General features: G+C 35.4%; 1 protein-coding gene across 1 annotated transcript in view; it reads left to right on the top strand.

Moving 5' to 3' along the window:
• LOC139969971 (uncharacterized) overlaps window positions 1-13,134 on the top strand; it is a 480,181-nt gene that overhangs the window by 228,759 nt on the left and 238,288 nt on the right. Inside the window, exons 3-4 of the mRNA XM_071975453.1 lie at window positions 7,734-7,846; window positions 12,334-12,402. The gene's annotated coding sequence lies outside the window, so the exon portion shown is untranslated. The remainder of the gene's footprint in view (window positions 1-7,733; window positions 7,847-12,333; window positions 12,403-13,134) is intronic.

Here is a 13,134-nt window from a genome sequence, read left to right as displayed (position 1 = left end):
ACATTAATTTGGAACAAAGTATTCTAAATGCTTCAGAAACAGAAAGCATATATGAATTTCTAGACTCACATAGAGATGCATTTTCTCTTTATGGTGAATTATCTCACTGTCCAAATTATGAGGCTGATGTTACTCTTACTAATGATGAGCCATTTTACATACGTCCCTATAGACTTTCAGATGAGGACAAAGTCATTGTCTCCAGTGAGCTTGACAAATTAGTGCGATTAGGAATCTTAGCGGTAGGACATCAGTCTTATACCTCACCGGTTTTCCTAATTCCAAAGAAGGGAACAAAAGACAAAAGGGTTGTCACAGATTTTCGCTACTTGAGCAGTAGGATAAAACGTCTCAATCACCCATTTCCATTACTGAATGAGACTATCCGTACCATAGGGTACTCTGGAGCCAAAATTTTGGGTGTTCTTGATTTAAAGTCTGCATTCTTCTGTCTGCCACTTAGTGTTCATGCACAACAATATACAGGTATTGCTTCATTTCATGGAGGAAAGCATTATTATTATAAACGCTTACCACAGGGATTGAATTTATCTCCAGCGATCTTTCAGTCGCAAATTAATGATATTTTGGCAACGATCCCAAATTCAAATAAGTTCTGTATTGCTCATCATGACGATATTATTGTGTACAGTGCAGACAAACGATCTCACAAACAACACCTACAGGCAATTTTTAAGGTTTTAATGGACAACGGATTGAAAATCTCTCCAAAAAAGTGTAGCATTTTTCAAAATTCAGTCCGATATATGGGACATTTGCTATCAGTAACCCCAGAAGGTGAGGCTTGTATCCAACCTTTACATGACAGATGTGCAGCAATTGGGAACACACCGAAACCACACAATGTTAAGTCAGTAAGACGATTTGTAGGTGCAGTTAATTATGTGGCTTCGTTTTTTCCAAATATTCAAGCACTACTGAGACCATTACATCATTTGAGTCGTAAGAGAAAGGTATTTAAATGGACAGAAGAACATCAGTGTGCATTTCAAAGTATTAAAGAGTTGTTGTGTAATCCACCTATATTGCATATGCCACAGAAATATGGTCGTTTTGTATTATATAGCGACACATCACGAGTAGCAACAGGATCATACCTGACACAAAGAGTTAATGGCAAAGAGAATATTATTGCATATTATTCTAAGGTATTACCACCAGCATGTCAGAGGTATAGTGTAACTGAATTAGAAATGATGGGTCTATTTATTAATGTGACAGCATTCAAACATTTATTGCAAAATGTAGAATTTGAGGCATATGTTGATCATTCGGCCATTGTTGAATTGTTTAAATCAAAACAAGAACCAGCAACTTCACGCTTACGTAAGCTTCTGTTCAAATTGTCAGAATTTACATTTCAGGTTGGTTATAAGAAAGGCTCAGAATTGGTTTTGGCAGATTATTTGTCTAGAGCACCACAGGAATTTCACTCTGAAATAGATCAGGTTGCTCAAGAGGTCAGTTCTAGTGAGGATTTTTCAACTCCACCTAAGGAGACATTTAATCCAATCATGACAAGGTCAATGGCAAGGTCAATGGGAGTCAAAGTTCCAGATTTATTTCCGAATAAAGTCACAAAGGAGTCCAAGCAGGATTCCCCAGCCAAAGAATCAACAAATAGAGTTGAAAGGACATCCATTCCTAAGGCAACACATTCTAATGATCATGCTACACAGAGACCACAATGTGATTCACAAAAGAGGACTACACCAGTTGTTTCTAATGACAAGAGAGAAACAAATATTCAAAGGCCTACTATTACTATGCCGAGTGAAAAAAGACATACATTTAGTCCTGATGTATTAGTTGTGCCAAATTTTACAAGTGTTTCACAACCTTCAGAGCCAAGATTAGTGGATCAGAGTAGACATAGAGTGCCAGAGGTAATCAGAGAACCACCTCCAGAATTATTTGCTCAGCCGAAGCCAGTCATAACAAACATTGATCATTTGGTTACAGGGCACATTCCAAAACAAAAGGAATTGAATAAAGTCATGAAGGCAATTCAAGGAAAGTTGATCAAAAACTATGATCTGCCATTTGATGTAAAAGAGTTGCAAATTCAACAACAAACTTGTCCTTACTACAAACCAATTTATGATTTTCTTGCACATGACATTATTCCAAGTAATGCTAAGCATGCTAGAACTGTTCGTTCTCAAGCAGAGGATTATTTGTTATGTAATAGTTTGTTATTCAGGATATTTTTGCATGAGACTAATGATGCTAAGATGACTCTTCAGTTAGTCGTACCTGAGACTATGGTAGAGCAAATAATATCTCGATATCACGATGACTTGTTAAGTAATCATCAGGGTGTAATGCGTACATATTTGACCATTAGACAGCATTTCTATCTGCGCAATATGTTTCAACGCATCAGTAATTATATTCAGGCATGTCTCCGTTGTCAAGAATTCCGTAAGAAACCGGACAAATTGAGACAATATCATGCTCGCATTCCTGATTCTTATCGTCCTTTTGACAGACTTAGTCTGGATTTCAAGACTATGCCCACAACGGCTACAGGATTTAAACATTTGATGGTGGTTTGTGATGAGATCACTAGATTTGTTGTATGTGTTTCTCTTAAGACTCTTGATGCTGAAACAATATGTGAAGCATTATTGCAGAGGGTAGTTACAACTTTTGGTCCACCGTCTTGTATCATAAGTGATGCGGCAGCTTCTCTTACAGGAAAATTAGTGGAGCTCTTAAGTAAGGCTTTAGGCATTGAACAAAAGTTCATCAGTGTAAGCAATCATGGAAGCTTACAGGTTGAAAGACACATTCAGACTCTTTCAAATTTCCTCAAAGTGAACTTAAATCAGTTTGGTACGGATTGGGTACGATTTGTCCCAACATCAGCCTATGCATATAACACATTTTCCTCTCCTCAGTTAGGTAACTATAGCCCATTTGAACTTGCATTTGGACGTAAGCCACCAAATCTTACAAATTTATCATTCAATCCAATGGCAGGATTATCACAATCTCATGGAGAATATGCTGCATTGTTAAAGAAACGATTTGATCATTTGTCAAGGGTAATGTTAGTCTTACAAAAGAAGCAACAAGATGCTCAAAATGTTAAGATAAGTGCAAAACTAGACAAAGGTGCAATTTATTCAACGGGTCAATTAGTGTATCTGTATAAGCCAACGTCTTCCTCCTTGACTGCGAACTCTCGCAAAATTGCTGCAGAATGGTGTGGACCACTAGTGATCCATCAAGTTTTGGATAGGACTCATTATTTGTTGGCCACTCTCAAAGGAGAAATTCTTAGTGATGTATTCAATTATAACAGGCTTAAACCATGTTTTGTAAGAGCATCTTCTGAAACTAAGAATATCACTAACATTCAGAAATTGCGTCAGGTCTTGAAAACAAAAGGTTCATCAAGTGAAAAGCTTGCTCGAATGAGAAATGTTTTGAGTAGTAACACTTCTAATGCAGAAAATGTTAATGTCATGCAAGATGCAGATATTGAGTTTCATGATGAGTTTGGTAACATTTTGCCAGGGGTAACTTCAGATCATGTCATGTGTCTTATGAGCACTAAGCCAATGAATGTTGCATCCTTTTTAGAGAATAGAGCACATAATGAAGGATTAGCACTTCCATATCGTTCCATGAAAGATAGCATATTAAGGCAAAAGAAAGTTTTTGCAAATGCTCCACAAGGAGACATGAAAGTCCAACGTGCTCGATACAAATTGGGTGAATTACAGGTTCTGGTCACCTATCAGACACCATGTTTTCCATCAGGCTTTAAGAGTCATGATTTTTGGTGGAATGTAGGAAAATATTCCAACACAGGGGAAATAATGAATTTTCTCCATGAAAAGGGATTGAACATTACAGGCAATCCAGGCAGAATGTTGCAAACATTATATGGTTAATATGTATAGCTGCATATTGCTTTAAGTTCAGATGAACAGGTGTTTTACCCACGATTGTATGAATGGAATGCGTTATGGCAATTACCTGCATACCTATTAAGTGGAAGTCATTTTACTATATGGTGTAACAATATAAGCTTTATTGTTAAAACCACCACCAAGTGACCTAGTTTCATCTTTTATAACAAATGTGTGATGAGTATACCTTATTTCTCCTTATGAATTCGTTCAAACGTTTACCCGGCAATTAGAACATATCCGGAATATTAGCAACATGGGTTTTCATATATTGAGAAAATATTTTAAGGATATTTACATTGCATCATTGAAGTTATGTTGAAGGCTATTCAGAAGACAGCATTGAAGATGTGCAACTTTTGCTTACAGCAACAGTTATCAAAGCAAATGAAAGTATAGATCTTTTGAGGAAATTATGTATATATTTTCTTTTCCTCAAATATTCATGCAAAAGTAAATTTCATCATGAAGTTGAAAAGACAAGATGTTAAGTATTATGTTAATTTGAAGAAAGATTTGTTGATGTCATAGTCTATGGGGTCTCTTTTATGGTATCGAATATCTAGTACTTTGGTACTTTACTAGATCATTTCGGAGTGCATACCTAGGGTCACCATGCTATCGAGTCACATTTTGTTGATTTTCTTGAAGTGGATGTATATGATTCACAGGGTTTCAAAGCAGTTTTGAAACTATGCCTTCATTAAAGAGGAGTTTTGTAAATGAGTTTGTAATATTTTAAGGTTCTTTTTTTTAGTGTACGAATTTTGTTATGGAACGCCAAGGTGTTCTGTTCAGTTAAAAGATGACTAAGTCTAGTATTCTCTGATCTCACCCCATTCACGGCATGATTTCACTTTTGATATAAATGTATTATTGATGTATGAAATGCATAAATGTATTTTGTTAGAGATACTGCATATTTTGCTGTGTCATGTAACTTTAAGATATCTTAATGATATTTTTTTTAGATTACATCATATGATGTCATCATTATTGAAGAGGTACACAAAAATTTCATGGAGATAGTGTCAATGTATATACCATATGATCATTTTAATAATTCGTAACCAAGATGTTAACCTTTGAGATATATGAAGACCATTTATTGAAGTCAATGAATATTAGTGAATGTGCTTGAGATTATGATAAGTTAAAGCAGTATGATGTTAAAATTTTGGAGTATCCAAAAATTTTAAAAGATTGAGGGGGATGTTATGAAATAGTGATACCATCTCTTTGATGTTACCGAAACACTCCATCGAGACACCTTACAGGCCTCTTATGTATTTAACTAGGTCATGGATTCAGTTTTCCCACGAGAAGTTTTTAACTATCTTATTGAATCTTGGTACAGGGCCTTTTCCCAAAATAGATTCCATTATGTCTGTGGAACATTCGAGAAGGTTCTCTCACGTGGTATGGAAGTTTCCATAGAAAGGGGATGGACTTCCAAACTCCCAACCAATCAGGGCAGATCAGTGCCAGCGCACTTATTTTTATATCATTAGGTTAATACAGGATGGTCAGTTTATTGGCTGCCTACTGATTATGCGCAGTGAGATTTTATGGAAGTAAGGTTTAAAAGTAAAAGGAGGCCGAAAGTTTTATCACTCCGTCAGCAAATTTATCACTTGGTCAGCAAATTTATCACTCCGCCGAAAGTTCATCACTCCTAATTGTTTAATTGACGGAGTCAAGTCAAGTCAAATCATTGTAATTTAGTTTTATTTGTAAAGAGAATCGACAGAGAAGAAATTATACCGAATCATTAATCAAATCCGATCTTGTCAAATTGTTTTTCTGTGAACTCATTGTTTTCTTCCGTTCGAGACATCTCCTGAAGAAGCATAAATACGGCATCAAGATATCCCAGTACCTTTCTATCGCGAGTCCCGATATAGTTTTACTATCGGAGGAAGCGGGCTCGTCACAATATTACAATAGGACATAAGATGGATAGGATGGATGGATACGATGGAATGATAGGATGGATAGATAGGATGAATATGATGCATCGATACGATGAAATGGTAGGATAGATGGATAGGATGTATAGCATATATGGATACGATGAATGCGTAGGATGGATAGATAGGATGAATAGGATGGATGGATATGATGGATGTATAGGATGGATGGATGGATAGGATAGATATGATGCATCGATACGATGGAATGATAGGATAGATGGATAGGATGGATAGGATGAATGAAAAGGATGGATGGATATGATGGGTGGATATGATGGATGGATAGGATGGATTGGATGGATAGATATGATGGAAAGATATGATAGATAGGATGGATGGATAGGATGGCTGTATATGATGTATATATAATACTATATAAAACTAACAATAACAAACTAAAAGTTAAGTTGATGTAGAAAGACGTTCGAGAAATTGTGGACGTCGGTGTTACGGTCTGTAATGTTTCCCTACGCAATTTAAATGTGTATTATTCATATTAGACTGACACTTTTTTACTTTTTACCTTGTATAAGATGCCGTTTCACACTTCCTGCACAGTTGAAATGTATGCAAACCTAAATTAATAGGTGTAGCTCACAGCGTCACTGCATTATACGCAGGTTACATCTAGGACCTGGGCTTCACTGTGTAATTCGGGGGGAATGGTTGTGATTTCAGAACTAATTTAATTCAAAGAAATGAGAGCTACCTTATATAATATTAATAGTTTATACTAGGCATAGTCAATGACGACGATACGTGAGGTTGGTTTGTGTTTCTTATATAGCATATATCCCCAAACTTCAAGGCGTACCTCTATTAAAGATGAAATAAAAATATTCCAACAGGTATAACTATAATTAACTTCGAAACCTTGCCTTCAATAAGTAAAGTAGCTTATTATGTGATATGTCACTCCTGGTAATAGTGAATAACCTTTTCTTTGATGTCATTGTATCGGTGTACATATGTAATGGAAGCACACAACGGGTGATGTGTGTACTATAAGGATGAATGAATGAATAATTATAACAGAATTTCTATGTGATTGTCTCCGTTACATTGGGCGATGAATACCAGTGCTGCTTTGTTTAATTACCCGAGTTAGAAATAACACCTACATACCATTGTTGCTTGCTACCGTCATACATCATTGACTAAGACAAACTGCACACACTATGAAGGAATTGGTCGTGGTTAGCTGGGTTGTATGAACTTTTGCGGTTCTCCAAAGTAAAACTAATATTACGAACTAAAAGAGGAAGTTCAAATGACTGTGACGTGTGGAGGTTGGATTTAAGCAGTATTAGTTTCTAAGGACAAATTTAATGTTACATTTCTGAATACCAATATTTTTTACCGTTGGCTGTTATTCAAGCTATGTATAAATATAACAGAACTATGCACTGAATTGCTAAAACATATGTACATTAGTTAAGGCGTTGTCAATAGGTAATAACATCGCTTCCATTAATGTGTATCAGTCTAGCAAGACATGCCATCATAACATATTCCTATACTTTACTGTATATCATAAACCTACCGAGCGACCCCCCAGACCTCCCCCCCCCCTCTTGAGTACCAGGAAACATTACATTTACTTAAAAGCAGGAAGTATCACTTAAGCTCTCTTTTCAGGTTGAGGAAGCTAAGCGACCCTCCTCATTTTTTTAGACTGTCGAGTAGTTTAAATATTGTGGTAGTGTATTCTCAATAGTTAAGACATTATTGAAAGCGTATTATATGAATTTTATGTTACGATTGAAATTCGTCAACGTCAGCTGGATTGTCACAAAATTCGGTATTTCACATTCAGATACTCGTTATATGTAAAAATACCTGGATATTCTAGCGTCCGTGGAGCAACGACATTAGAAAGTGTCTAATAACTTTTATCAAAGGATATTCTGAAAACTTATATCAGTTAAGGTAAGTCTCTGTATCTTCTAAATCTCCTATTTTCTAGGGCTGGGCATATCAAGATAATAATAACAATCGTCACGTAAGATACAATGACCCCAAACAGTAATCGCTTGCGATGGTGAAAAGTATGTAATAACGTTGTATACTTATGTCATTTACGTATCTATAGAAGTGTGATAAATATCGAATATTATCATAGCTAACGTCACTATCGTTTCGGTTTCCGTTTTGTTTCGGTTACGTGTAGTGCCGGATTGAAACATGTTTATTAATTCATTTTCCACCCAAACCAAATCGGTATTTTCAAGCATGAGATACTGTTCATGAACGGTATAACCATATAACAGAATTGTTTAATTTTCCCATTGCAAATATTATCAAGATGAACGTATACATGTCTATGTGGATTCTGTATAGTGGATCATGTAAAGTGGATCGCGTATATTGTTTCATACATGGTGGACCATGTATATTAAATCTCGTATAGTAAGTCACGTATAGTGGATCTCGTATAGTGTATTCTGTATTTTAGGTTTTGTATAACGGATCATATATATTTGAACATGCATATCGGATCCTGTACAATAAAAGGTGAATAGTGGGTTATGTATAGTGTCGTTTAGAGTGTTTCATGTTTAGAAGATCCAGCATAGTGATCATATATAGTGGAGCACGCATATCAGATCACGCATTGTGGATCCAGCATACTGATCACGTATAGTGGATAATAAATAGTTGATCCTGCATATTGGATCCTGTATATTGCATCATGTATAGTGTATGGTAGATATTGGATCCTGTATATTGCATCATGTATAGTGTATGGTAGATATTTGATCCTGTATAGTGCATCATGTATAATGATTAATGTAAAGAGGATCCTGTATACTGGATCTTGCATAGTGGATCCAGCATATTGGATCATGTATATAAGATAACGTATAGTGGATCCTGTAAAGTATATCCAGTATAGTGAATCGTGTAAAGTGGATCGTTTATAATGGATCGTATATAGCGGAATGTGCATAGTGGATCCAGCATATTGGATCGGGTATAGTGAGTAATACATATGTGACCCTTTATAGTGTATCTTTAATCTTTCATCTTTCAACATAGATGATCGTAAATAGTGCATAGTAGATCTTGCGTGGTGTATCCAGAATAGCGATCATGTAAAGTGGTTTCAGCACAGTGGATCGTTAATATTGCAACCAGCATTTTGAATCATATATAGTCGATCCTGTAAAGTGGATCGAGCATAGTGGATCGTGTAAAGCGGATCGTTTATAATGGATCTTCATCGCTCACCAGGCATAGTAGATTTGTTATTTTGGATGCTGTACAGTCGATCCTATATAGCAGCTCGTGTATAGTAGAACCACGTATACTTACACGTATACCATGAAAACATATTGCTAAAATATTGTTGTGTTCTCAGTGTGTTGTAATCTGTTAAAATGTATCTTCTTTTAACCAAAGGACTGTTATAGCAATGTTGATGAAAACCTCTAATCTCTCAATATAACCTGGTCCTATACTGCTGGTTTTCGTCTCAATACATTGTCATTTACCTTCGACACAAATTACCGGCACAAAATGTATTTATCTCTTTTACCGATGCTGGTGCATTTAGGCCCTAGCACGTTTTAATCTCGTAAAACGCGACATAATTCTAGTCCTTTACAGATGATAATTTCCCAATTTTAAATGAAAATACATTAACAAAAAGTTTGACTCAGTGTACTGATTAAGCCCCTTAACCAATATTTGAGGCAAACTGAATTGACGTAATTTTGAACCACCACACGCATATGGGTCATTGTCAATGTAAATGCAGAATGACCAAACCCTGAACCATATTTTGGTTAGATATCCACCGACCCCAGCGTTGGGTAATATTAATTTTTCATGGCCTATAACATACACTTCACCGTTGTAATACAAATATAACTAGTATCATAACAAAGAACTTTTAATGTACACTTTTGTAAGATAAATGATATGATATCCATTAGTGGAATTTACAAACTAAATACAGTAATACATAATACAAATTGAGGAATTAAGAAGTGGGATAATAATAGTCAGAATATGTGTATTCCTGGTGCTCTGATCATGCAATAAAAGTGGTAATTATATGATAGGGTCTAGCATCGTGATTTGACATGGAATGACCCAATATGCTTTTTTGAGAACCACTTTGCACAGGAGCTCCCTTTAACTAACCTTAAACAATGTTGTTCAACTGTCTCTTCTGGACATGTACTGGACGAGCAACAAAATGGTTTACAAACTACATACCTAAAGGTTATACTTTTTACTTTGGAACAAATATCATTTAATTGACTTTCTGCCTTTCTTGAGAAGTATGAAACTTCTAATACAAACTGTACATGTATGTGTCTATTGACAATTATTGTATAGTAATGTCTATTAAGTGAATTAAACCAGAAGCCGACAGTTCATTGCAACTATTATTGGTTTATATGACATTGGATTATGCAGATCATTTAACTGAATGAACTTGAAGTGCAATATCCAGGCTCACACAAATATGGAATATCACAACAGGAAAATCGTTTTTCATTTGTTAAAATCCCAAACTTTGAGGCTTCTTCATTTAAAAATAAGGCAAAATACCCTCCTAAAATGTGTGTACAAACAGGGTGGTACTATATCTCTTCTATTAAAAAAAAACAGTAATCAGATTTTTTGACGCGTTTTGAGTTACAAGCTGTCAACGACCTCTTTTCTACATCAGAGCAATTAACAAACCTCATAAATTAATATTGAGACAAGCTAGAAACCTGAAATTGGTAAGTTGTAAGAACTTAATACTAAACATTATAGTTAAGTACCCTCACAGCTCTCAGATGGTTACGTTGGTAAAATAAATTGCACCAAACCCTTTCTCATGCTGAATTGCAGCATGAAGTAGCAACTTTATAGCTGCACAACTTACAAATATATAACAGGAAAGCATTGTAATCGTTGTAATCGTATTTTGTATCTTTTGGACTGGGCATAATAACCTCTTAAACGAACAAGTATCCTGAAGCAATAGTTTAAGAGCAATTTATCACTGAAAATAACACTTTTTCTTAGCGAAAAATAACAACAACTCTCATCTCAAAGTATGTTTATTCACTCTACATTGAGAGTTGCTAGAGCAAAAAGTACATTATTACCACAGTATTTTGTCGTTGAAAACTATTTCTCTGTCCTTTTGACCATTTGCTTCAGTTTATAATGTCTTTGATGCAACGTTCATACATCGTCACAATATCATTGAAGCTTCATTATTTAAATCGACATTGCGTAAAAATTTATTTACACATACTGTAACTAGAAAGATCGAGCCGGGGTTGGGTCGACTTGTCTATAGTGGTTGGAGATAAGGAAAATTTCATTCAACTTTGAATACAACTTACAAATAATTTTGTATCGGGTAACAGTTAATGGTAACTTATGAAGTGTTCATTAATGTCGTGAGCAAGTACTAGGCCTTTTAGGGGCGTGTTCTTGTGTCGTCGAGATTTGTAATAAAACATTTTTTATTTTTATAATTTTGTCTCTATGCACTGTTTTACATAACATTGATTTCAAACACCACAGCGTGTTCATAGACGATAACATTATCACAGACGCTATCGAATAGAGTTTTATACCATACAATAGTATACATTGCGTGATGTCTAGGTTATCATATATAGTACTGTAGCTAGTCTACGGCACAATTACCCGCTTCTGAACTTGACAACCACTGGTTTTTGTAGTTTAGTTATAGGTTGCATCATTTGGTTTTGTGTGCATATTATATACCTATAGGCATATCGATCACTATAGGCTTGCGCACAATCCAATGTAATGTAAGGGTTCATTATAGCTAAGTATTGTGTGTTTCTATACAGGTATATTACATTGAATGTTTTCATGGAAGACTGCTGGGACCTTATTTTTTTTTTCTGAGCAGACGCAAACAGTTTTAAGACGTTGCTCCGTAAAGCGAACTGTCTTGCACTTTAATACAAAGTGTTTTTGAACCTTGATCTGAAAAATTAACAGCAACTACAAAACAATGCAGCATTTGACGGTTAACGGAATGATGAAAATATTTAGATTAACTATTTTTCTCGTACTAAAAATACAGATCCTATGGGCAGGAACTGTACTCAGACAACCAGTTCGTCATACAGATATACAGAAAGCCCATGTCTGTTTTAAATGACATCCGCTTAGCAAAATTGTACGTTGTACATTATGCGTTCATGTGGTATAGGGCATGTTGCTGTAATACATTAGTTTTCCTATTTTCACCGTAATAATGATGTTAGGCATCGTAATACACGGTTTCGCATATGTCAGTCGGAAGTGTACTGACCATGGAATTTCAACTACTTTATACGACACACAATCAAAGGAATGTTATGATGTGGTTGAGTTCATTGCTTAACACAAGGCTATTTACAGGAATTTTCCTATTCAATTGACAGGTGGACAAACCTGCATATGGACTCGTAACAACACGATCAATGATTAGATGAAGACATGAAGGGCAAATCGTAAGTCAGTTCAGTTGATTTACTTTTCTCTTTAGGTTCCACAAAATGGTAATTAAAGATAGGATTAACCCTTGTTACCTTCTTTAGCTATCTTCTAAGAGATATTCCGGTTGATGGATATTACTGTTTGGAATAATATATTATTTGCGCTTAAGTAATTTTAATGATTGTAACACGTAGCATAGAGTTAGGCATCATAGGGGTATTAGTCTGATAATTGTCTTGGTGTCTCTTTGTCATGTACTAATCATTGCACTTCCTAGGAATAAAATATTCTTTCCCAACACATTTTTCATTAACAATACATTGAACCAAACCATATGCAACATCAAAACAATGCAGTATATATCTTGACGGTTAACGGGACGATGTAATTATTTAGATTCCCTATTTTGCTCATATTTTAAAAACAGATTCTCGGAAACGATGGGCACGTGCTGTACTCACACGACTCATTTACGCTTCGTAGACTGTCTGAAGTAAATCACGTGATATTGGAGCTGAATCCTGATCTTCAAGGTAGTTGCCTTTAACTCTGACTTTGCTATTTGCGTATCTTTATTTTCTTTTGGTAAAAAATGTAACCTCCTCCCACTCTGTCGTCTTAATAACACATAGATCAGTAACAAAATTGTAATATCAATAACGAATAAACAATTAACATTTTCGTGTTCCCATGTGTGTCACTAATTTATTGTTCGTCACATGTAGTCATACGTGGTAACATTTACA

Source organism: Apostichopus japonicus, chromosome 7 (genome assembly GCF_037975245.1).
Source record: "Apostichopus japonicus isolate 1M-3 chromosome 7, ASM3797524v1, whole genome shotgun sequence".
NCBI classification, from domain to species: domain Eukaryota; kingdom Metazoa; phylum Echinodermata; class Holothuroidea; order Aspidochirotida; family Stichopodidae; genus Apostichopus; species Apostichopus japonicus.
This window is presented reverse-complemented; position numbering and strand designations above follow the sequence as displayed.